Below are 27,601 nucleotides of genomic sequence, written 5' to 3' on the forward strand. Positions count from 1 at the left end.
TTACATTGGACAGAAGACATATCCAATCTTTCAGCTCCAGCAGCAATTATGGAGGTAAGCTGTAACAAACCATGAAACGTCTTAGGGCTAGATTTACTAAGCTGCGGGTTTGAAAAAGTGGGGATGTTGCCGATAGCAACCAATCAGACTCTAGCTTTCATTTATTTAGTACATTTTACAAAATGACAGCTAGAATCTGATTGGTTGCTATAGGCAACATCCCCACTTTTTCAAACCCGCAGCTTAGTAAATCTAGCCTTAGTATCAAACTGGTCAAATAATATAATTATTTCCATTTGAAGGAGCCTGTTAATTTCAGATCACATCCTGAAGGGGGCGCTTTGGACCTTTGACATTTTCCTTCACAAAACCACTATAGAGGTTTTGTGTGTGTAGATAAATAAATCATTCAGTGTTGGTTAGTAAAAGTAAATATACTTTTTACACGTGGATGTCAAACTCATTGACAGTCACATCTCTGAGTAATCTGCGTGTTCTGAGGAAGAAGCAAGCGGTATGATCTTATGTCTCAAACTAAGAATCTGAGTAATATTAAGCAAACTGAAAGCCTGCTTCTGTCTGTTAACTGGTTAGGTACTGATGAATAAGTTTGAAAGTTATATAGACAGGTACAAGATCTAGGACGTTTCTGACTTATTTGGGGTTTCCCAGATAATGGCTTTTTCTGTAATTTGGGCGCACCATGTTTAAATATAAATTACGTCTCTGTCACCCACCTCCTTATAAAATTGTTCAGCAGGGCTCCTCACAGTGGCTAGAGTTAGAAAGTGATCGTATCTGTGAGCGACATTATTACTGAAAAGCAGCATATTTTTTTTTCTATATTTTCTTTTTCATTTTTGAAACTTTCCACATAGTGAGTTTCTGGATATCGCATTCTATACCGATATTGGGTTTCAGGAGCAGAGAGTAAGGCTGGCCACACACCCTACAATCTGATCGTTAAAACCAATTGTTTTTATAAAATTGTTAAAGAATCATGCGTGGTATGCAATATAGTCAGATGTAGATGACCAAATATCTGATTATTTGGAATCTTTTATTCAAATGGCTTTGATTGAAGCAATCACCTGAGACTAGCTTTGGCCAGGAGTTTGCATTGTGGAAATGGTCATGCACTCAACTGCATATCAAAGAACGTCCCTAAAAATGCACCCTCTACACCAAGGAAGTAACTAGAAATTTTTTGGGTCCCTTAGCAAAATCTTGAAGGGGTTACAAAGTTTATAGGGAGAGGCACACCTTGCATTGTGGCATCAGTGGGGTAATATCATCAACCCCCCCTCCCCCATATCATCAATAATACCCCCAAACCATGTCCTCTATTAATCTCCAGTTTTTATGTCCCCATCACCCCACTTCCATATGATCTTGTCCCCATAAATCCTTCCTATCACAGAGCCCCCAGAACTCTCCCAATATCATCAACTCCCATTTCTGCTGTCCTCTTACTAAACTTACTGGGCTGACCTCCGTCCTCCTTTTGCTGTCTGCTTGCCCAAAGATGCAGGGAACATTAGAGTTCCTATGCACTGCATCCTAATGCTTCAAATCCCTTGTGTTGTTGCCGCCAAATGTCTACAAAGTGCACTGTAAACCTATACACTATGCCGGAACATACCACACCTAATTTTGAGGTACACATCGGCCATTTTGTGCCTCATGAAGTACCTCCTCTGAATCTAACGCTGGGTACTCACTGTGACAAAGGGAGTGGTTTGCCACAGGTTTCCACGATAGATATTAGGTATTTAGCTGACATTCTGCAGGGCAAGACTGCAGACAGAATTACACATTTGTACAGCAGTGCACCTATGTTAAAAAAAATACAGGTGGGGGACATATAATAGTTTAAAGTGCGATTTAACGTAAATATTTTTAAGTAGTTTGGAGTTATCGTTTTCCACAGCTAACAGCAGCTGACAGGGTGTGTCTGCAGCAAGGCTAATCGAGCAGAGCACCTGATGAGAACTCCTTTATAAAGCCAAGGTGGGAGTGGCACCTGTCTATCAAGCCAGGGCTGTGGAAGAAGTCTAAAGTATTTATTTAAATCTGTCATTTTCATTTGTTCAGTGTGACTGATGCCAGACAGTGACCGGTGTCTAGGGAGTTGGTCTCTGTCTATTTATAATTAGGTTGACAAGAAAGTGTGTGGAGCGTTATGTTGATTACTTTTCCATCCTGACAATAAAGCAAGAAGTTGTTCGTGTGTGCATCACCAGAAGGGTGGCCGTGCCACAACAGCTATGCAATCTTTATAACGATTTCACCAACAATTGAAAGTGCCGATGAGCATGATGATTCATGTGTACACACCTACACGATTTACCTTTAGATCTGTGATCTTCATCTGTCATACATATCCACTTTCCCGAAATGTTTGTGAGACTTCCGAAATAGTGGGTGATCTCCCAAGAGAGCCTGACGATTTCCATTCAGCCAGGCCAAACAGAAAAGCGATGAGCAGGAACCCAGCATGTTGACACAATTTGTCTCATCATGGTCTGCCCCCTGGTGGCTTGAAAGCCATATGCATTATCGCGCTTCAGTGGGCAGGGCGTTATTACACAAGTTGTCAAATATGTTCCTTGTGCTTTTACTATGAGAAAATTGTGTGGTGCTAAAACCCATGCCTGATGGTGTCACCAGCGTTCCCACTTTTGCTCTGAGGGACAGAAGATGAAAGTCAAAATCAAGGAGAGTACATGTAAGATGAAAGAAACCTACGGTGGACTTCCCTTTTAACAGTTTAAATTGAGCTAATGTATTTCTGTAGCTTCTTTCAATACAAAAGTCACAAATTGCCAGCTCTATGGGCAACACAGTGGCCTAGTGGTTAGCACTTCTGCCTCACAGCACTGGGGTCATGAGTTTGATTCCCGACCACGGCCTTATCTGTATGGAGTTTGTATGTTCTCCCTGTGTTTGTGTGGGTTTCCTCCGGGTGCTCTGGTTTCCTCCCACACTCCAAAAACATACTAGTAGGTTAATTGGCCGCTATCAAATTTGACCCTAGTCTCCCTCTCTGTCTGTCTCCCTGTCTGTCTGTGTCTGTGTGTGAGTGTGTGTGTCTATATTAGGGAATTTAGATTGTAAGCTCCAATGGGGCAGGGACTGCCCCATTGGAATGTGAATGAGTTCTCTGTACAGCGCTGCGGAATAAGTGGCACTATATAAATAAATGATGATGATGAAGCTTGTAATACATATATTGGGGACATTTATGAAAAGGTTGCCGTTACCCATAGTAACCAATCAATCAATTAAATCAAATGTCTTATTAATTGCTCTACTCATAAAACACTTTACCTGTGTAGCAGTCTTCAGAAATGTCTGTTTGGGGCTGCCATCAGAAACTGTGGGGCCCAGTAATAATTAATCTGGCAAATTAATCATAACATAAATAATATACATTATATAACCAGGGATTCAATGTTACTACAAAATAACAGGAATTCTAAATATGTACAAAAAAAAAAAAGAAAACTAGAAAAATAAACATCTAATGACATCTGTAGGAATTAAAGAGATCCTAGGGATGAAAAAAATAGACAAGTTGCCTCTGCAAAGTATGAGAGGCCTATACTCCCAGCTAAATAAACAGATTTAAAGTATGAAAACATAAGAAAACAACAACACATACCTACCAACTATTGCTGTCCCAGAGGGGAGATCAGCTGGCAAGTGCAGAAGGGGGGCGTGATCACATATGTCACCTTAACTCTACCCCCATTTGCGATTAGCAGCATTGTGCAGTGGGGGCAGGGCTTAGTGATGCAATTTGCGTCATTAAGTACCGCCTCTGTCCGAGAGAGTAGGCAAGTATGAGTAGGGGGTGTGGTAGAAGGGGGAATTAAAGGGGTAGAAGGAGGTAAGGGGGATCTAAGGGGGTAGGGATCTAGTCATTGGTTTTGTTAGTTATATAGCTTAAACTCTATTAAGTTAAGTTTGCATTAGTGCAAGTAGCAGCTATTTAGACAAGGTAGTATTTCTCAGGTTCTTTAAATTCTAAGGGGCATATTCAATTCCGATCACCGCGGAAAATGCGCAGTACTGCCGGTAATACGGTATCGCAATAACGCGGATTTTCGTACGCAGCCCTATGGGCTGCGAACGAAAATCCACGTTATTGCGGTACCGCGGATTACGTTCGCGGCCGTTTCGGCGCGATCCCGCGAATCGGGATCGGAATTGAATATGCCCCCAACCGTCTAATCCAAATAGTGAGGCAGCCACTGTGTAGAAAACTGTGTGATGTATAATTTGCAGTGACATCTCTTCCAAATGTTACATAGCAGTATCTCACTTTGTATAAAGTCACTGATATTTAACAGCAGTAGGACCAAGGGTATCGCAAAACTGTAGTATACAACACCAGCAATATCTTAACAGTATCTGAACACCAGAATTACAAATATTTTAGCATACAATACTCAACAAAATATACTTCCCCAAACCACCAAATATGCTTGTGTACGAGCCGCACCAATTAGTGCTCTGCCTTATCGGATGCTGACTGGGCGGAGATTGTGGTAGGTATGAATTTATTATGGTGGATTTGGTCTCCGTCACAATCATGTTGTGAGGCTCAGACATTTCTAGTTACCCCCGGTTCTTGTATTTGTATATTTTATTAATATTGTACCTGCACAACGTCATGAGGTTCAGTGCAATCTGATTTAGAATGTTCCAATTCAATAAATAAATAAGAGATACCTTAGGAATAACCTTGTCATTTCAATTGCTTTAAAAACAGTAATCAGGGAAAAGTGTAACAAGAAATCAGCTGATAATAATTCTGCAAAATTTGGGCTTGGGGGGAGGGTAAAAATGTTCCAAAAGAACCAGCCAATAGGCAGAAATGCTATATATTTTAGTAATGGGTTTTTACCCGAGACACTATTGTTATTCTAGTGGTACAGTAGTGAATGACAAGAACTGTGTTGCTTTTGTTAGCAAAAATTGTTTTTGTATATATGTGAACGCACAACCTCCTCCTGCCAAAAAAACCCCCAAAAGAAACAAGCAGAGTGACCACCTTGTTATGAAATCTACATAGCAGCAATGAGGTGAAAGCTGGGGCACATCATCATTCTATAATGAGAATTAGCAATCCCATACAAAGATTGCATTGTTTTTCCCCTAAATTGTCTTATGGCTCAGGAACGTGGGTATGATTGGAAGGTTGGTCGAATCCGTCACTCCCCTCAATAAATTTTAGTTTTTGGTTATACCTGGGCAGGTAATATGTAGCACCATCATTTGTTAAAAGGCAAATGTCAGGGTCCCAAGGGACATATATTTGAACATTTATTTGAAATTAAAACATAAGCTGTGACTTGTTTGCATTGTGTCTCTTGGACTGTGCCTCGACAACCTACAGCTACAGAAAGGCATCATTCAATTCACATCACAATCAACAGCTGCAAACAATGAGTGAGAAACTACAAGCAGATGAGTATGTGTCTATAAGGGGCATTTTCAATTAGGTCCCGGGATCGCGGTAACGCGCCGGAACGGGGAGTGAAGGTAATCCGCAGCATCACAATAACACTGATTTCCCTTTGCACCCCAGACAGTTGTGAAGGAAAATCTGCGTTATTGTGGTACCGTTTAACCTTCAGTAATGCGCACTCCGCGCATTACCGCAATCACGGAACCTAACTGAATATGCCCCTTACTGTCTTCAAAGTGTACAGGACCCAAATAGGTGAATTCAATTGGCCACCCTACTCTCGAAAGTAACGCGGCCTGCGCACTATTTCCGTTACTATGGTAATAGTGCGTATTATTACCGTTTTAGTACAGTCATTTCTAATGCTGATTTTTGTCAAAATCCGGGTTTAAATTGCCGCATGAACGTTAATAGTGCGCAGGCCGCTTTACTTTCGAGAGTAATGCAGTCAATTGAATTCCCCCAAAGAGTAGTTGCAATAAGTACCTTGAAACTGTTCAATTGGCAACCAGTTGCGACAGACAACTGCTACAGTTCTCAGTGGAGGAAATTGATGAACACGCTTGATGCATACCACAATATACCTTGATTTGCAATTCTGGGCCTGAATGGTCCGCCAAGCCCACATCAAGGTGTATTTCTACTGCCGCGAGACACCTCCGCAAACAGCAAGCGGGCCTCAGAGTGCAGAGAAAAATCTCCAGATGTGCGCTGTGCAAAAGTGTAAATGTCACATCCAATGCCACCCATTTCTCCACTTTAGAATCGCCCCTCCAGGAATCTTTATTTCATTACCCAGAGTGCAAAACGGAGCCAGAAAACGGGACCCATTATAACCATTACAAGTATAGGATGAGATCCTGGGAGCTGTTGCAAACTTAAAGTTCCTTTGCAGAATTGATATCACTAGTCATCACTAGTCTTGCTCCGCACAAGAAAATCTTGTTTCTTGATTGCTCCGCAAAACGTCGGCACACCAACACGCAGTTCCCTGACCATAGACACAAGGACATACCAATTGTCCATATATTATTCACTTTATACATGTATTAGCATTGCTTGTGTGTGTGTGTGTGTGTTCATACAGTGTCTTAGTATTCAGGTTCTTAACCAATCTATAGAACAACATTTCAGTGTAGCATTTGTTGTTCAATGTGACATTTTTATTTCAAAGAACTAAAACTGAATTTTTCTTCTTTTTTTTTAAATTGAACACTATTTTATGTTACAAAAACATCATGAAAAAAAAACAAACTGAAATTTGCTGTTTGCATAAGTATTTTATGAACACACTTTAATATTTTGTAGGGCCCCTTTTTGCAGCAATAACAGCTAGAAGTCCTTTGGGGTAAGTATGTACCAGTTGAGATGGATTTTGTCCCATTGTTCCAGGCAGATTTGCTGCTTCAGGTTATGCTTGTACAGCACACTTTTCAAATAGTTCCATTGTAGGACATTCACCTTTTTGTTCTTGACCCACTATAATGCTAGTTTGGCCGTGTGGTTGCGGTCATTGTAATGCTAAAATAACTTTTTTCCCTAGCTCATACTTGCCAACTTCTTCTAGTTGGCATCCGGGAGCTGCCGGGGGGAGGTGGGCGTGTGTGTGGCGGAGCTCCAAAAATCGCGTCATTTTGCACGCGCCCCCCTGTGATGTAATAATGCAAACGCGTCATTTTACAGTGGGGGGGCGGGGCCAATTGCCGCAATTCCCGGAGAATCGTGGCATTTCGGACCAAATTCTGCCCACTTCACTAGAAAGTGGCCAGATGCGGGAGACTGCCATACTCGTCCGGGAGACCCACCCAGAATCCGGGACTCTCCCGGACATTCTGGGAGAGTTGGCAAGTATGCCCTAGCTTAAGGTTTGTTTTTTAGCAGTTTACTATTTTTTTTTTTTCTTCTATTTTTTTCCCATATTTTTTTGCAATCGTTTTTGCAGAAGTTTGTATTGTGGTAGTGGGCTGGTAAATCGTTAGCTAGCTGCTCTGCTCTGTAGCGATGACCAGAAGACAGGAGGTGACGACTGTAGAGGTGCAGACAATGGACAGGCTGCAGGAGATGAATCTATAATGGACATACATTTGATTACAGTTAAAAAAGAACACAGAAATTTGATTCCCACCAATATTTTTTAATTAGTTTAAATGGAAGGAGCTCACTGGTAGCCTGAGTGAATGAACTTGGCAGCTATGTACTGTCAGCTGTTTAGACAGCACAGCTATTCACATCAAAGGAACGCACCAGGCTGTAGTAATGTCTGCATCTGACAGCCATGATAACTAACAGAGGTCTTCTTTACTCTTTTACAACCCTACGGACTGTAAATCAGTACTGACTGCATCATTGGAAGAACTACAGGATAACTAGCACAATGGGCAGATTCCATTTATACCTGTAACAAGAAAATAACTTCAATTGCAGACCTCATTATACACTAAGAGGAAAGACTTGGGGCTAGATTTACTAAGCTGCGGGTTTGAAAAAGTGGGGATGTTGCCTATACCAACCAATCAGATTCTAGCTTTCATTTATTTTGTACCTTCTACAAAATGACAGCTAGAATTTGATTGGTTGCTATAGGCAACATCCCCACTTTTTCAAACCCGCAGCTTAGTAAATCTAGCCCTTGGTGTTCCAGAGTAAATGACAGGCAGGTATTCTTACTGCATACTTTATTTAGTTTTTGCTGCACTTATGAATACAGTACAATACTTATAACACCGATAATCTTACAATTTCAACTGCTTGGAATTAAGAATGTATGCAAATATTTATGCAGATTATAATTGTTTAAATTCTGCCTGGCCCAATCCAATTTGTTGCAAATACTTCCCTTTACTCATGGGGTGCCATGGTGGCTCACCTCTGGGCCCGTCCAGCTGGAGCTGCCTCCTGTCTCACCTTCCTACGCCTACAGGAAGTTGCTGCATACTGTACATCCACTTTCAAGTTCTAGTGATCACTACTAAATGCGGGGATCTGAGTAAGCATGAGCTGTGATGAGCGGAACCATGGAGAGGACTGTGAGTGGAGAAACTGTGTGTCTTCAGCATGGCTTCCAAGTACACCTTAGATTGTACGCTCCTCTGAGCAGGGCCATCTCTCCTCCTGTTTCCACCACTTCTAACTCTGCTCTCCAGCTACTTAGCCCTCCTCCTCGAGGGTCCTCCACCCCACGTCCACTCTCGCTCCCTCCTCCCCCCTGGGGGTCTCCCTGTCTTCCGCGCCCTCCTTCTTGGGCCCCGTCATTTGCGGATCCTCCCTCCCCCTTCCCCACCCTCTCTAGCTGTGCATTGAGCGTACTGAGTTGCTGTGCTTACTGTTTACTGTACTGTGCTGTCTCCCATTGTATTGTGATTTTGTTTGTCTCTGTACGGCACTGCGGATGCCTTGTGGCGCCTTATAAATAAATATTAATAATAATAATAATAATAATACACATCAGTGGTGCTGGGGGTGTGGTACATATTAAGAAAAGGGCATTTAAAAAAATAAAAATATATACATAAAACATAGGTGTACTGGCCCTTTAACTTCATCCTAGTTGAACAACGTCTCGATCCCTACCAAGCCACTTTATAACCTTCTTATTTTTTGAGACTATGAAAGTAACGTTTTGACTTTGAACCAGCAATATGTATATTTATTTATATATTTACCCCTAGAATTATATTTCACGTCTCTTGCTTCAAATGTAGTGTTGTTGAAAAGATTATCTTTGCAAGTAATATTTCTTCTTATAAGAACCTATACCACATACTAGATTATAAAATCCATTTTTAATAGTTTAGTGTTTAAGTATTTCTTTTTATATAATACCTCCCACCAGTACAAATTTTTATAGGTTGAAGGCAGCATCACTGGACATGGGCATGGCGTGGGTGGATACCCAAGAAATATGAGCAACTAAGACCATGCCCCAATCTGGAATGCTGAGTAATATATTAAGGTTTTTAGTTAAATGGGGTAGGGAGATCTGGTTGTATCAGGTGTGTGGCAGAGACTTAAGCTGGGTACACACTACAGAAATTTCGACCAACTTTTTATGCAGTGATTTTACATGTGATCGATGTTCCGATCGCTCGGTCCATGGACTGCATACACACTAGCCTTGTTTAGGACGATAAAGGGAAGAGCGGACGTCCCTTTAGCGACTTTTTACAGCCATGTTGTCGTGAGCAATGACTGTAATTTCGTACTCACTGTTGTGGATCGGTCGGAAGTTTATACACACTACACAGCGGAAACGAGATTGGAACGAAAATATTAAACGGTACGACCAACCAAATGAGGCGACAATCGTCCATTTGGGCAGACTTTCGACCGTCGTGTCACTGCACACACTGACCCGACTTTTGAACGAGCGGTCGCATGTCGGCTGTTTGAGCCGATTATTGGATGAAAACTGTGTAGTGTGTACCCAGCTTTAGCAAGATTATGCGGCTTCAAGGACAACAATCAAGATGGGCGACCTGACACACAGCAGTTTCATATCTGTCCCGTATGTTTGCATGACGGAATCAGAGGACAGTGAGCAACTGGGGCCCTCTGAGAACAACAGGGAAGGGGGGTTGGAAAAAGTGCCCCCTTTATTGACCACTCCAATCGCTATAAAATATCAGGTTTTTGCTTGCACATCACAGAGCCCGAACATGCCACAGAGACGCATCACACGGGAACTTGTGGTGAACGAAATTCCCCCCTGTGTGTCTTATGATGACGAATCAATGGGTTATATTTACTAAACTGCGGGTTTGAAAAAGTGTAGATGTTGCCTATAGCAACCAATCAGATTCTAGCTATCATTCTGTAGAATGTACTAAATAACTGATAGCTACAATCTGATTGGTCTGAAATGTCTCCTATACGGGAAGACTAGACAGCCTTCTTGCTGTCTAACTCCATCACTAACCAGTGTTTTTCTCCAGCCTCTAATAGGCTTTCTGTTTCCCAGACACTTTGAGTCATGCAGAATGAATGCAGCATCAGTGCCAGAGGAATCCTAGGCTCTGCTTTTGTCTTTCACGTATTCCTGTAAATGAAAGTCTCTGGAAAAGAAAAAAAAAAAGCCTCACCAAGCAAAGCTCTAAAAACACTCAACCATAAGTCAGGTTAACTGCGGGAATCTAATCTTACATTGCATCTACACATAAAACTGTTTTCTTCAGCCATTAGGAAAGGAAAGACATGTCTCTTATGTGCACATATACTATGTATTCATTATACACACTCTTGCCGTTGGTATTATGCAGGCCTGAAATGCTGAAAAGGCATATAAAAGTTGCTTATCGTACACAATCCTCTTATCTAGCTTTCTTTCCACAGACCGTTATATATTCCATCAGGGTACACTTTCTAGAGGCCCTATTTTTTTTAATATAGATAAAAGACAGACAGTGCGGATGAACAAAATCGGAGGTAGTGTATTTTATTATCAGATCTTTAAAACTCTTACATAAGAACAGTGGTATAAAATTCTTATTTGGGGGAAATTGTTGGCAGTATAATATATACCAGACCATGTGGCCTGAAACTTTTTCCAACTGGACTTGGGTGTGATGTGCTGGTCACTCGAGGGCTCACTGCCATCCAACCGTCTAGGCGCGAAGTCAATTTATACACCGTACAAGAGGTCACAATGGGCTTCAATATTCTTTACAACACATAAGGGATCTTTTGGGCCTTTGTTTGTTTTTACTCTCAGAGGTATATACCGGGGTCCCCAACTGCTGGAAGGAGAACTTATGGACAAAAGTATCCGGACGCTTGACTAATACACCACCAGGGACTGTTATGACACTGTATTCACATACATATACTTTAATTTGGGGTTGGTCCCCCTTTTGCAGCGATAACAGCTTCCTCTCTTCTTGGAAGGCTTTCCACAAGATGTTGGAGTGTTTATGTGGGAATTTGAGCCCATTCATTATGTGAAGCATTTATGAGGTCAGGCACTGATGTTGGATGAGAAGACCTGGCTCGCAATCTCCGTTCCAGTTCATCCCCAAGGTGTTCGATGAGGTTGAGGTCAGGGCTCTGTTCGGCAGTCAAGTTCTTCCACTCCTCAAACCATGTCTTTGTAGTCCTTGCTTTGTGCACTGGGGCACATTCATGTTGGAATAGAAAAGGGCCTTCCCCAAACTATTGCCACAATGTTGGAAGCATAGCATTGTCCAAAATGACTTGGTATGCTGAAGCATTAAGATTGCCCTTCACTGAAGATAAGGGGCCTAGCCCAAACCCTAAAAAACAGCCCCATACAATATCCCTGCTCCACCAAACTTCACAGGTAGCATAATGCAGTCAGGCAGGTAACGTTCTCCCAGCATCCGCCAAATCCAGACTCGCCCATCTGACTGCCAACCAGAGAAGCGTGATTCATCACTCCACAGAACACGTTTCCACTGCTCCACAGTCCAGTGTTGGTGTGCTTTACACCCCTCCATCCGATGCTTGCCATTGGTCTTGGTGATATGAGGTTTGCATGCAGCTGCTCAGCCATGGAAACCCATTCCATTAAGCTCCAGCCGCACAATTTTTGTGCTTACATTAATGCCAGTGGATGTTTGGAACTCCTCAGCTATGAAATCAGCATTGGCGTTGGCGACTTTTACGCACCAGTCTTTGACCACGCTCTGTGATTTTACGTGGTCTTCTGCTTCGTGGCTGAGTTGATGTTGTTTCTACATGCTTCCACTTTCTAATAATATCACTTACAGTTGACCGTGGAATATTCAGCAGGGATGACATTTCATGAACATACTATGACTACCACGTTTGAAGTCACTGAGCTCTTCAGAAAGACTCATTTTGCATAAAAAATGTTTGCAAATGGAGACTGCATGGCTAGGTGCTTGATTTTATACACCTCTGGCAACGGGTCTGGTTGAAACACCTCAATTCAATAATTAGGTGTGGTCAAATACTTTTGTCCATACAGTGTACATTCAGAATGCTGCAGACTGGGATCCAGAAAACATACAAATAAGCCCTACAATTTTTATTATTTTTAAGTACACAGCTTTAATCTACTTTAACGATTCCCATTGTTGTGAATTACTACACTATTATCACTCTCGTCTTGTGCTTTTATCCAATTTTGCTGGGGCTGGTTGAGGGTTCAAAGGAAAGGAGCAGCTGCTATTATTAATCACGTTATTAAATTGCTTCTAGTTTCCTATGTGGTTAAAGCTAGTAAATGTATTTTTTATTGTTTCACTACTAGAAAACCCCCTTCAAGCCTTGAGGTTGCTGGACCTATGCACTAGACGGGCGTGATCTCTGACAAATAGAAAGAGGTACTGTTAGGATCCGAAAGAAAGTATAATACAAATGTACTCTGAGACTTGATCCCAGGTCATGTGAATTTGGAGAGGATTGTGCTATTTGACAAACCACAGCAGTAATTGTTCCTTTCAACTTATATAAGAGAACTTGTACTGTAGAAATTTTCCTAGAGCATGCTCAGTTCAACCTATTTCACACTTCCTATCTGTAGCTAAGCCTACTCCCCCGGAATTATGGACTCCTGGGAGAGTTGGAAGTTTCCCCAATACTTTTGGAGGCAAAGCTTAATTACCGCATTAAGTCCCACCCACGCTATTCAATTAATATTTCAGGTTTTTTTTTATAGCAGGGGGTGGGGGCTAAGGTGTCACCATGCCCCCCCCTTCCCTACAGTTGTCACATGACCTGTCCTCTGGGATCTCCTGGAGGCCAGGTTTTTAAAAGTTGGCAGTATGAGCCAACCATTACCTGTGGTAGGACTGGTCTAAAGTGGTCTAAACACACAAGGGAAAGTGTGAGAGTAAACAACAAGATATTCTAGGAAGAGTATAAACATAGCGGTAATGATATATCATACTTGCCAACTCTCCTGGAATGTCCGGGAGACTCCCAAAATTGGGGTCGGTCTCACGGACTCCCATTAGAGCAGGCAAGTCTATCCCATCCCACAACTGCCTAGTCTAAATGACGCGATTTGCGGTGAATCGTGTCATTTTGGCCCCGCCCCCCCGTGACAAAACCGCATTTCCGTTGCGGTGGCAGGGCCAAAATGATGCGTTTGTCCATGCCCCGCCCCCTCCCGCCCTCTAGTCACACCCCTCTCCCGTACTACACTTGCTGAAAGTAGGCAAGTATGGTGTATATTTTGCGTAGCATGGTACCATATACTGATCACATTAATTATGAGAAGTTGTTAGCAGTAATTTTAATTATAAAATATGCTATACTGTCATTTTAAAATAATAAAGTCCAAGCAGAACAAAAATGAAAGGGGAATTCCAAGCTTAAGACCACTTCTGCCTGGGAAATATACAAAGTTCCGCAGCCAAATGCATAGGAGCAGTTTTGAAAATTTTGCTCTTTTCTACTTTTGTTCCAGGTCACCACGGCTATCAGTATTCCCCGGAATCCTGTGGATTATCTGGCTATATTGTGCTCACTGCCAAGTGGAACTCTGCCTTGTTCCATCAGATGGCAGACTAGCAACTGTTCTTGTACACCAGAGAGCTAGGCTAAACCATTTCAAAATAAATCAATAATTTTTAAGGCTATTGATTTCTGCAGCAACACATTAATTTCAATACTGCTGTCTGATATTGTCATTCTGTCTATACCTTTGGCCCTAGTCCATTATCAGTTTCGACTTTAAGCCACCCAATTCATGTTAAAAATGTACAGTATTTTCCTGTTGGTGTATACTTTCATGAGGATAACTCTGTAATGCTACATTTAGCTCATGTACGTCAAATGGATCAATACCTGCATTTTTTGTATCCAAATGGTGGCACCCAACATACAGTGAAAATAATTATTATCTGTCAGCAATAGAAAATCATTCTACATCTAGCTATAATCAAGCACATAAAACAAATCACTGCACACATGACACTGACATGACACATTTGTGTTAAAACATTTTCACACTGTGCAAATCTTCATGCCTCTAAACATGAATAAAATGCAGCATGCTGCCTAAATGTTTGATCATTATGACAAGTAGTTGATAAATGTTGAGGTGTGAAGTAAGCTAAATTGGTTAATATTGTTTATCGTGCGATTGTGATTAGTGATGCAATCGCACGGATTAATAACACACATTTTTATTCGTACTTACACTTGTAAATAATACATATTTTTTAAGCTTCCAATACACATTTATTTATTAGTAAAATGTGTTAGAGATTATTTATACATAAATGATATTATATTAAAGGTATCTAATTATTTAATGGCAGTGATGGTTGCGGGAAATAGGTATATCTCTGAAATGTAAATACTATAATTTATTGCTGGGGCTGTTTGTTGGAGGGAGGGAAAGCGGTTTATTAATTAAATGGGAATACTATTATTTTAATGTTGGGGCTGGAGGAAGGCCTAAATTATTAATCGTGGGTGCTATTGATTTAACGCTGAGGCTGGTTGTAATTTTCTAAATGTACCCATTTTTTTTTCCAAATAGGGCCCCTAACATTCCAGGATCCAGAGAAGCCGCAACTAAATAAACCTGCAGCCACAGGTGATGAAAGTGACAAGAACAGGTAGGAGAGAGCGGGACAGTCTGTGAAATGTTGTGATTCTAGTGGGACAATACCCATTTTTGGTGACTGTTCTGCCCAATGTAAGGGGCAGGCCAAGACTGTGAACTCTTTATGTACACACTGCATTCAATTTATTTAAATACTACACTATGGTGCTAGATGTCCTGAAAGTCAGGAGTGCTGGCACATATGTCACGCTCCGGTGAGTGGGCACTGCACCTTTGTGCCAATGGTGTACACAACAATGCAAGTTTTTTTTGTCTGTAGGAGGGTGGCCTAGCACTTTTCACCTGCTAGCCACGCCCCAATGATGCATAGCCATGCTCCCTAATTGTACGGACACAGCCCATCCCACTTTTGCGCCGCGGTACAATTTTTTGCCATGCTCAACTATAAGGGGGGCCCCATTAAGTTGTTGTACCGGGGCCCTGAATTCCTATTGGCTGCCCTGCCTTTCAGTGCAGGTGTGGGCTCAGTGATTAGTGTGGTCACGTGAGATGTGATAATATCACATGACCAAACTAAGCTTAGCACCGCAGCCACAATGACAGGGCAGGTAACAGCATCACATGTGCTGTTAGCTGCCTGCATCAGTCTAATTGGACGTTGTGACTGAGGAGGCGAGCGCCAACATTTAAGGGCAAATAAAAATACATAAAAAAAAACAAAACTTGTTAAAGAGTGCCTGCCGGTGTTGCGCCCCCCAGTACCCAGCACTCTAGGCTGCAGCCTGATCAGCCTAATGGTTGATCAGGTCCTGAACGGGTCCTAGAGATCATCTTTATCTATTTATATAGCGCCACTATTTCCACAGCGCTGTACAGAGAACTCGCATCAGTCCCTGTCCCATTGGAGCTTACAGTCCAAATTCCCTAACAAACACACACAAACAGAAAGAGAGACTATGGTCAGTTTAATAGCAGCCAATTAACCTACCAGTAAGTTTTTGGAGTGTGGGAGGAAACCGATGCAAACACGGGGAGAACATACAAACTCCACCCAGATAAGGCCATGGTTGGAAATCGAACTCATGACCCCAGTAATGTGAGGCAGAAGTGCAAACCACTAAGCAACCATGCTGCACACACATATGATGTGTCCACACACCAAGGTCATACACAACACTTACCCTAAAAGTAAAAGTATTCAGCTGCATAAGAATTTGAAGAGCAGCGCCCCCTGCAGTTTACTTGTAAGCCTGCTTTGAGAATTTTGTAGTCAGAGTTGTTTAGTAGATTGCTTAATTCTATTGGATAAGATTACCCCCATTGTCACCAAAGATGAAAGACTTTCAGCTAAAAGAAATGAAGCATTTAAAGATGTCCGTTCTCCAGCTATTATAATCTATACAGAGTCCTGACTGTTGCCGGAAACACTGCATTTCCTTATCTGAAAAAGATTCAAGAATATCATGTGCAGAAACATTATTCAAAACTGTTCCATGAAATATTAATCTCATTCTGCATTTGTCAGTGGAATTTGACCTTAGATGTTCCTTATGATTACTGCTCTGCCAAGAACACTACAAAAAATGCTGATAGTCAAAGCTTCACTTCCAACCAATCACAAGTGTCTTTTCAGACTGGCTGCTTGTGATTAGCCGGTGAAGGTGAGCCCTATAGTGTTGGTAGTTTTTCCTCTGAATTTTTTGGGTTTCTTTCCACTTGCGTTTGTGCAGCATAGAAGCACAGTGGTTAGCATTGCTGACTTGCAGTGCTGGATTTATGGGTTCAATACCAACCAGGGTCCTATTTGTTTGACTTTTAAAATCCCTGTGTTTGCCTAGGCTTTGTCTGTGTTCTCTGATTTGCTCCCACATTCCAAAGGCGTACTGGTAGGATAATTGGCTTCTGTGTGGTAGGGAATATAGACTGTAGTAAGCTCCTAATAGTGAAGGGGCCGATGTGAATGAAACAAATATTCCAAGCACTGTGTAATATTTAGGTGCTACATAAATAGCTGTTAATAAATAAACTATGACACATGAAGACAGAAGAAAAATAGATTTTATTTCCCTTATGGGCTGTAACAGATCAACTTTATCACTGCGGTGGCAAAGTTTCCACTCAAGGGTTCCCAAGCTTGTTTTGCAGCCCCCACAGCCCAGGTTGATCAGAAAGAGCCCCAGCATTTTAGCACAGGGCTGGTAACCCCCCATAGGGGCATCAGTTCTGTACTTACCAGCCTGGGGTTATTTTGCCTAGATCAAGGGTAACCCATGCACACTTTTATAGTGGAAATCTACCAATGTCCTCTAGTGGTCGTTGAGGATTTGAGGGTTGGCACCATGCCCATTTTTAAATGTATTTATTTTTTATTACACGTACAGGCAGAATGGTGATGCAAAAGGCAAACTTGAAGATTGTATCATTGCAACTTCACACCTGCGAAATATGCCCTGTTCTGCTGCAAAATTTGGTTTGTGTGAAATTTTAAGTCATTAATTTTAGAATATAGGAGAATAGATGTTCTCCAAAGTCAAAAGAAGCATGAAAGAAAAATGTAGTAAGGTTTTAATCTTGACGTATTCCCATGGTAAGGATAACAGTGTGTCATCCTTGGTTGAGCGCTTGAGGACAGAACAGTAGTAGAGACAAGAATGGTGACAGACTCAAGTGTGACAACACCCTTCCCCTTCACATCTTCACCCTCCGTAGCGCTAGTTCACGGCTCTGATCTGCTGTATAGTTCTGATATTAATGAAAAGTGAGTGACAAATATTGCCATGACCTGTTTAAAAAGCCAAGTGGAGCTGTTTTGAAAACACAGTGTCAAAGTTGAATAATTGGATGAAAGAAAGTATATTGATTAATATTGTTTTACCATGCGATTGCGATCAGTACGCCACGTATCATGGCGCAATCGCATGATAAATAACGCACGCATACACTCGGACTTAAACATTCACTTGTATATAGTTAATTTTTTTACAGTTCCAATCCACAGTCGTTTATGAGCAAATGTTATTTAGTTTATAATTAAATATTGTAATGTTATATGCACTTTAGTGATATTTAAAGTTCAGGTCACAAGAAGCATGTCATGTTTGGTATCATTCTAATCCCCTATTTATCCGCAGACGTCCGGTTCAGTCGCCGAAAGGATTGCATATTCCGTATGCTAGTTATGGATGATAGGGAATAAATGGTTAGAATGATATTGTCTGTGTAATGCTAATAGACCAGTTTAAACTAGTCCTTGGTGGGAAAATTAGTATTTATCCTCTGGAGGGTTGACCCCCACCCTTGGAGGGTGTCGTTTGAACTGACCTATGGACTGCATTACACTGGACCCTCCTGGAGCCTGAACCTATGGAAACATGCCTGTATTGTTTTCAGTGTATCACTGAGTGTATATAACAGGGGCTCTGGGACCAGCAGGCAGTCACATTGACCACAGACTTCAGGACTGAATGACTGTATGCTGGACCCAGCATTGTGCAGCACCGCGCTGCGTATGTATTGGCTGTGCTGTACTTATTTATTGAACTGTAATACTTTTGCTTTTGCTAAATAAATTGCTTGTGCTTTGGAACCACACAAATTGCATAGACAATGCTTATTGGAAAACAATGAAAATACTTTAATAACAGGAACATAGACAATGGTGTGGGGAGATAAAGGATGCCGAATTTCAAATTGGTGTCAAATTTGGTTTATCCTACTGCGTGTTACACTGGGTGGAAGGCTAGGGGGCGCTACGAACGTATTAGCCTAAGGCGGCCTGAACTCTTAACCAGGGCCTGGTTGCAGTTCACCAACAGCTAGAAAGATCGTCTTTCTCTATTATAAAATTGCCTGTCTGTAACATAATGTAAATTGTTGCAATTCATTCTTGCTTTTCTTCTTCCTTTCCTTATTGAACCGCTTTGCAATAGATTGCAGATGTGAAAAATGGGCTGGCTGTTATTTTTCACTGCCACATTATATTATATTACATCCTAAGTGGCCAACTTTATTATTATTGGCATTCCCCGTTAAGCAAATATGTTTGCAGTTACTTTCTAAAGCTAACACATATAGCCAACATTCATCCTATTAGTATGGTAAAACCACAGAGCCAATTGTTTCATCTTTAGAAGAGGAAAAACACTTATTACTAATGCTCAAAATAAAATAATAGTGTGCACAATAATGTAGAAGTATTACTTTTGTAATGTGTGTAGGAGAAACTTAAAATCTATTTATGGCCCCTGTGTTTATCATAGAATTAGATTGTAGGGTCTTTGGGGTTGGAAACTTCTTCCAAGTCATCATTGTAATCGTTTATTTGTAAGCAGGGGCAAACGCATGATTTGTAGAGGGGGGTTTCCACACCACGCCGCCAGTGGGCGTGGTCATCATGCATGGGGGGCGTGGCTATAATTTTAGACAGTGCTTGGCTGCTCTCCAACTCTTCCTATCCCCATAATATACATAGGCAATGCTGCATGCACTACTGTTAGGTGCAAGAAGCTCTCGATTTTCGAGCAGAGCTGTGTGAAGCGGGGGCAGGGTCCAGCCACCTCAATTATACAGTGCCCCAGGCTTGGAGGGGGGTTTCCAGGCACTAGGAACCCCCCCCCCCCCCCCCCCTCGGTTTGCCTATGGTAAGGTACCACAAAACACTGTGGGTTTAATAAACCATTCATAAAAAAAAAATCATACCTGCTTAAGTTGTCCTGTTTACCTCCAGGACACTGTTCTTTGTTAAACTCCAATGGTGCAATTGGGGCTAGCAGTGTCACAATGCACAATACAGCAATACTAAGTAATATGAAGCTTTATACAGCACAACACCATCAAATAATTTCCAAAAACCCTATAGATGAAAGTTTGAAAACATTTAATCTTTTACTAAGACCTGCAAATACTTCACTTCCAGGAAAACCAGAAACTTGCTGTTTAAATTTACTGTCAGTCATGCTTATCAAATTCTAATAACTGGGAATTAGACAGATTGCCTTAAGCAGAAACATTTAAACATGTTTTAATGTTCACAAAGCATAATTCTGCATTGCACAACACAAGACATACAACAATAACGATAAACTGACTAATAGATTACTGGAGAAATAATTCTATTTAATAATCACATAAACATGGTAAAGGATAACTGTGTTCTCTCTTGGCTTCTTTTACTGGATATGCTAGCACTATGAAGCCTATGGAATAAAATAAGTATTATTGCATCAATAGAAAAAGTTTTCCTGCATTTCTAAAACAATATATCATTGAGGCAGTTGAGCATTACACAACTAGCCCGGCAAAGCTGGCCCACAGCTGCAATAATTACTTACAGTTTCACCGGTTACATTGTTCTGCATATGTGTGAGTTGGCTCACAGACTTGGGGCTAGATTTACTAAGGAGCGGTTTGCTCAAACCGCCGCTTTTTAGCTATATTTACTAAAGCCCAAACCGCCGTTAAAACGGCCAGAAATTACATTTTTCAAAACCACCGCTTTACAAACCGCCACCCGGATTTTAACAATGATGAACATACAAACAGCCGGATTTACTAAGTTGAGGTTTTCAAAACCGCCACAAAGCTGCCATCCAGAAGGCCAAAATGAAAGAGGTGGCTGTGAGTGGCGAGATTGATCACACTGCTGCTGCCATTCAGAACATAAGAGAAAGCACCATTGACATTTTAATTATTTGGAAAATCATTATTTATTGATTAAGGGTCAAAATTAATATAATATTAACTTATGGGGGAATTTTTTTTAATATTTTTTTTAAGGGGACACTATTATAGCATTATATTATGCGGGAAATGTAAATATATAATAATATTAACTGATGGTTAATGGTGGATATAATTATTTATGTTGCACAATTTGTCATTACATAGTGCCCAAATAATATAATTAAATAATTTTTTCCCCCTCATAAGTTAATATTTAATTATTTTTGCCCCTTAATCAATAAATAACGATTGCCAAAATAATTTAAATGTCAATGGTGCTTTCTCTTATGTTCTGAATGGCAAAATAGTTCAAACAGCATGTTTGAGCTATCAAGCCATTCTGAAGCAGGTATTAAAACTGTCCTGTCCTGTCTTTTGGATGGTGGTTTTCATGGCGGTTTTAACCAAACAGGTAGCTTTTTCAATCCGCCACACATCGCCAGTTATTTTAAATTGAAGCCTCAAACCGCTCTATAGTGGCGATGGGTGGTGGTTTCAAACCAGCACCAAACTCGATTCTTAGTAAATCTAGCCCTTGGGCTTTCCGTAATATTAGTTTTAAAAAACAAACTTTATACAACATAATTTCTAAATATAATTTTGTCACATGAATTAATAAACATTATTTATTAAATAAACATGAATTAAACAGTGTTGTATTAAAAAATCTTTATTCTAATAATACAGGCAGTTTTGCAGACTTTTGCCCTGAGATAGCGTTACCAGGACAGGCAGCATCTATACTATATATGTACTGTACAAGCTCCCTACATAAGCATGCTGCTCTGTGTTCTCATTCTTCCATTCTCATTAGACCGTTTCTTTGTTAAGTAAATTTGCAGTCAATTGATCTGCTTATTGCTCGCCTGATTTGCCCTGAACTTTAATGCACAGATATCACAATAAGGTGAAATGGTCAAATGGTCCTTTATCCGACTTCCCCTCGGTTAATTCGAGGAGCCTGTGTAGTTTTTTTCATGAATGAAGCGTGATAACTGCAGCTTAGAGGTGCCATGGAGGTGATCATGTTGGAAATGCAGCTAGAGGGTTCTCAGGGACATTATCCCTGAGGAAGCCCCATATGATTGCAAGGGCGAAATGCATTGGGTTAGTTCTACTGCAATTCGGTGGAGTAACTTTTTACATTACTTCTCACACTTCAGTTGACTGCTGTTATCTACAGAAAACTGAACATCCATCAACTGCAACGATCGGGCTCTCTTTTTTTTGTCATTTATTTATATAGCGCCACTAATTCCGCAGCGCTGTACAGAGATCTCATTGACATCAGTCCCTGCCCCATTGGAGCTTACAGTCTAAATTCCCTAATATAGAGACACACACTCACACACAAACAGACAGAGAGGGAGAGACTATGGTCAATTTTGATAGCAGCCAATTAACCTACCAGTATATTTTTGGAGTGTGGGAGGAAACCGTAGCACCCGGAGGAAACCCACGCAAACACAGGGAGAACATACAAACTCCACACAGATAAGGCCATGGTCGGGAATTGAACTCATGACCCCAGTGCTGTGAGGCAGAAGTGCTAACCACTAGGCCACTGTGCTGCCCACGGTGGCCTTCACGGAGAAGCCGCACGAACACCCCTCAAGTCACACAGGGGAAGCTGGCTAGGAGGAGAACCCTCTACCTGCTTTCCCAGCAGCTCGGATTACCATTAAGTGGGGACCTTAAACAAGCACTGGTGAGTAAACTGAGGTACTCAGTGCCATATTAATTTTATCTACCTATTAAAACTCAGTAATTGATTCTACAATACCTATGACCCAATGCATTCCTAAGAATTGAATCATAAGACTCTGATTGATTTACATATCAGCCCTCTGGTGCACGCATTGGGAGCTCAAATGCATACACTGTGGATTAGTGTGGCCGGGTCCTGAGTACCAGCCGCCGCACGTGTGCGGCCATCTTGAAATTGATTCCGGCGACGTAGGGGTTAAATCACTGGCGGTAGGCGACATCTGAATGTTATTAATGTAAATGTAGTTTGATAAATAAAAATGTATATTTCAATGTGCGCTGTGGGGCTGGAGAAATGATACCCAGTGCCGCAGCTGTGAATGAGTTAAACCCAGTTAGGCGCCAGGGGGTGTAAATGTATGTTTTTAAATAAAATAAGGGAAAATGTGTGTTTGTGCACTGCAGTGCCCTTAGAAAACCGGCGAGCAGCACAGAAAGGGTTAATTCCCGGCGGCAGTGTAACTTACAGCCTTGGATCCTTCTCACCCCCCTCTGCAACCAGTTTCAGTAGCTGCCAGAGAGACTTCCACAATAGAGCTTCAGCAAGAGACAGGGCAGGAACTGCTGCCCCAGGATCTGGCAGCTTGTGGACAGGGGAGAAGTACACACCCCCTTCCATTAACTTCAATCTTAAAAGGTGTTAACTGCTCTGGGCTGAGGCTACATGAATCAACCCAGATTGGTTAAAGGGGCTGGAGGCCGGATTACCTCCTGCCAAGCTAGTGTCCAAAACTGTATAAAAAGAGACCTGTTTTACACTGAAATATATTAAACCATCTGTACTTTCTGGATATCACTAGTACCTCAAACTAGTGTAACTGTCCTTTTTAGGACCTTCTAAGATAATAAATATCACTGCTTAAGGAATCTACTTGGACGCCTACTTTCCTGCTATAATCCCTGTGACCTGCAGATTAGACCAAATCTAATCCGTTATCCGGCTGTTCTAAGAGTGGGACCCAGCATTCCAGTACCAACACTTTGCACACTACGCACAGCTCTGGCCAGTATGATAGGCCGGAGGTACATCCACAGCAACCCAGCCCAGGTCACCAGCAAGGGTGTACCCTCGCAGCGAGAAGGAAGCGGTTCAAAGTGCCGCTAAGGAGCCTAGTAGTGGCAGCAGCATAAGCCCCTCCTGCTACAGTCGAGGGTGCATTTGCGAAAAAGAAAAGGGGATGGTGGCAAGGCAAACCCAACAGGTCCCCAGCAACACTACAGACAGGGCGGTATAGGTGGTCCATCCTGTCACAATTACATAATATTGGATCAGCCATTTCATATATTAAACTTATTCGGGACTCCTATTTCTGCAGTGAATCTTTCAATCTGCAAGTGATTCCATGTGCTAAACTTTTGTACTTGCAGTTGCCTATTTAATTTATTTGGGTACCAATACTGTATTTGAATCCAATCCAAGAGGGTAGGGATTTCCTTCTAACTAAACCTCAAAACGGCAGCATTCTTTGGGAAACTCATATTACCCCAACCCCCCACTGTAATCATAAATGATGTCAAGAAGAAATTCCATGATGTCAAGTTTGTTTTTTTTCCAATGTATGAAAAAGTATTGTTTGAAGCCTGTAGCCAGATGAAAAGTTAAATCATAGCAATTAGTATATAATTGTCTGTATGTATTAACTAGTATTGTTTTACTACAGTGTTTGCTCCTAATTGTAAAGCACTACAGAATTTGCAGGTGCTATATAAATAAATGATGATATTATGCTGTTCTGTAGTGTGAGGAATGCTTATTTCTCAGCCGGTTAATTTAAATGTGGATAATGTTTAAAAATAAAGGATTTTGTTAACAACATTCTGGTTTATTTTGTAAACGTGCTTAATAGCTAGACAATAGCTGAAATAAAGACCAAAACAGTTTACACGTGCTGTGTTACAGACAGAGGTGTACTGAATCTATGGCCCTGTCCATGTTTAATAAATGGCCATATAGGTACAATAACAAAACTAGACATATTACACACACACACACACATTATATATATATATATATATATATATATATATATATATATATATATAATGTGTGTGTGTGTGTGTGTATACAGAACGGTCAGATAGATGGTCCTAAGTGCATACACACTGCAGAATTGACACCACATTGTTCCATTGCCTATAGATTTGTAGTCTCTTTAGTAAAATCAAACGTTACAATATGCTCTGGAACGATAAAGCATGATCGTTGGAGCGTACACTAATGCAATATCGGACCTGTCGTTTATCGTGTAATCGCCCGATAGTTGGGTGAAATACCTGTAGTTGGTACCCAGTCTAAGGGTCTTGTTTTGTCTTTCTCTAGAACATTAGATTATTTATTAGTTTAATTCACTACATTGTCTTTTTTTTATTTTTTACTATGCAACTATGACAAGGTCTTGAATCTTTTCCACATAAACACACACATCTATCTTGTAATTGTAATTAGTAACACTTGTATATAAGCTAACTTTTAATGTGGGCTTAGTGGTCCCAAATCTCTGCATTTGTGGACTCAAATTAACTAAGGATCACTCAGATTTCCACTGGGACTGCCTAAAAATCTGGTTGGCTGATTGTTGCCAGTGTGTGTGTGTGAGGTTATTGAATTTTGCCCCATGTAGCTAAGTGCCTCCAGTTGTGGAGTTTGACCACAGATATGTCTGGGGGAAACCCCCCCCCAAAAAAACATAGTTTTCAAAGCTTGTGATATCTGTTTATCGAAGAAGAACTTATGTGATGTACTCTATACGCAACTGATCAACATCAACCACAGCCGATTTAATTACTGGTACTGTTGCTGGAAAAAAACTTCCGACTGAAGTCTAAATTCCCTGTAGGCTTTGGCCGATGATATACGATTACTTGCAGAACTCTTGACATATCCTCTGTACACTTCCTGACGTTCTTTGCAATATGTACTCTAATTTTACATGATTTTTTTTTTCTTTCACATTTTCCACAGTCCCTCAATTCAGAACATATGTCAGGGGTCCCATTTCCCCTATATTAACATTACATTTTCACGTATGTTACACCACAACATTTACCCAGATAGTATTACTCTAAGAGGTCAGCTGCAGTTCATATTTTAGTAATGCAAAAGTTCCCTAATATACTGTACATACCACATACAGTATTGGAAATGTATGATTAGATTATGATGTGGAGGATTTATTTATTTTAAATTTACAATTTATTTTCCTGTGCACATGGTTTTTCATAAGTCCATAATGTGTATTCAATTTACACGCTGGAATAAGCCTGTTCGATAAACTATTTTGGTTATTAACAAAATTTTACAGTTTCTTAGATTTTATACCAATTCTTCCTGGTCTCTTGAAAAACATAAAATAGGGGAGTGACAGTAGTTTAATATGATCCGTTTACCCCTCAATTGCATGCCAAAAGATTTTATGTTCTGGTTTTGTAGTATCTGTCTTTGTTTCCTTGCTTAATGTCATCAATGATGTGACTGCGCTTGAAAGTACTCAGAACATCTAAACCATGTACAGATATGCTCAGAAATGTCAAACTAAAAATAAAATGGAGTCACACTTAGTGATATTATTGATGTAACTTTCTTTAAACATTATTTTTTATTAAAATATTTGGCAGATTCCTACATGATACAGACAAGCTTTGTGTTTACCTTTTTTTTTTTCCTTGCTAATGTTTCAAGTGGTTGTCACCGTTACACTCAAGAAAACACACAAAAAAATTCTGTGTAAAAAAAAAAATGTTTTTTTTTTAGCATTATTAACCTCAGTCTCTCCCATTCTTGTCAGCTGTAGCTTAGAAATAGTGCCAGAATACTCCCTTTTCTTACCCACTCTCTCCTCTCCCTCCTTGACTACTGCAACTCCTCCCATCTGGCATTCCACTTACTCATTTATCGCTGCTTCATTCAATCTTAAATGCTGCAGCAAGACTGATCTTCCTTTCGTGCAGCTCCACCCCTTTGCAAATTCCTTCACCAGCTTCCCTTATCCTACAAAGCCCTCAACACGCCACCCCTTCATACATTTCATATCTCATCTCAAGATACTCTCCAGGTTGCTCTCTTAGATCTATCGTTGAACTGCGCCTCATGTTTGATAACCTCATCTCACTCCCACCTGACACTTCTCGCATACTGCATCCGACTTAAAGAATTCCCTTCCACACGTTCAGACATTTCTGTACCGTTCAAATCTTTAAACGCTCTCTGAAACCTCTTCTCTTTATTGGACCTTCCCTACACCCACACTAATTACCTCTTACCGCTGGAATGGAAACTCTCCTCAGTAGCGCCCTCTCTACTCTTTGTTTTTATGTCTGCATTTATTTTGTCTACCTGGTATGTCCCCGATTAATATACACTATATGGACAAAAGTATTTGGACGCTTGACTATTACACCAACAAGGACTGTAATGACATTGTATTCAAATACATATAATTTAATATGGATTCGGTCCCCCATTTGCAGCGTTAACAGCTCCCACTCTTCTTGGAAGGCTTTCCACAAGATGTTGAGTGTTTCTGTGGAATTTGTGCCCTTTCATCTAGTAGAGCATTTATGAGGTCAGGCACTGATGTTGGATGAGAAGGTCTGGCTTGCAATCTCCTTTACAGTTCATCCCAAAGGTGTTTGATGGGGTTGAGGTCAGGGCTCTGAGCCAGTCGTTTTTCCACACCAAAATCATCAAACCATGTATTTGTAGTCCTTGCTTTGGGCACTGTCATGTTGGAATAGAAAACTGTTGCCACAAAGTGTATGCTGAAGCATGAAGATTGCCATTAACTGGAGATAAGGGGCCTAGCCCCAACCCTGAAAAACAGCCCCATACCATGATCCCTCCTACAAACTTCTCAGTTGGCATAATGCAGTCAGACAGGTAACATTCTCCTGGCATCCGTCAACTCCAAACTCGCCCATCTGACTGCCAGAGAAGCGTGATTTGTCACTCAAGAGAGCCCATTTCCACTGTTCCACACTCCAGTATCGGTGTGCTTTACACCACTCCATCCAATGCTTGGCATTGGTCTTGGTGATGTGAGTCTTGCATGCAGCTGCTCGGCCATGGAAACTCATTCCATTAAACTCCCACCGCAGTTCTTGTGCTTACATTAATGCCAGTGAAAGTTCAAAACTCTTCAGCT

This window comes from Mixophyes fleayi, chromosome 9 (assembly GCF_038048845.1).
Source record: "Mixophyes fleayi isolate aMixFle1 chromosome 9, aMixFle1.hap1, whole genome shotgun sequence".
Lineage (NCBI taxonomy): Eukaryota > Metazoa > Chordata > Amphibia > Anura > Limnodynastidae > Mixophyes > Mixophyes fleayi.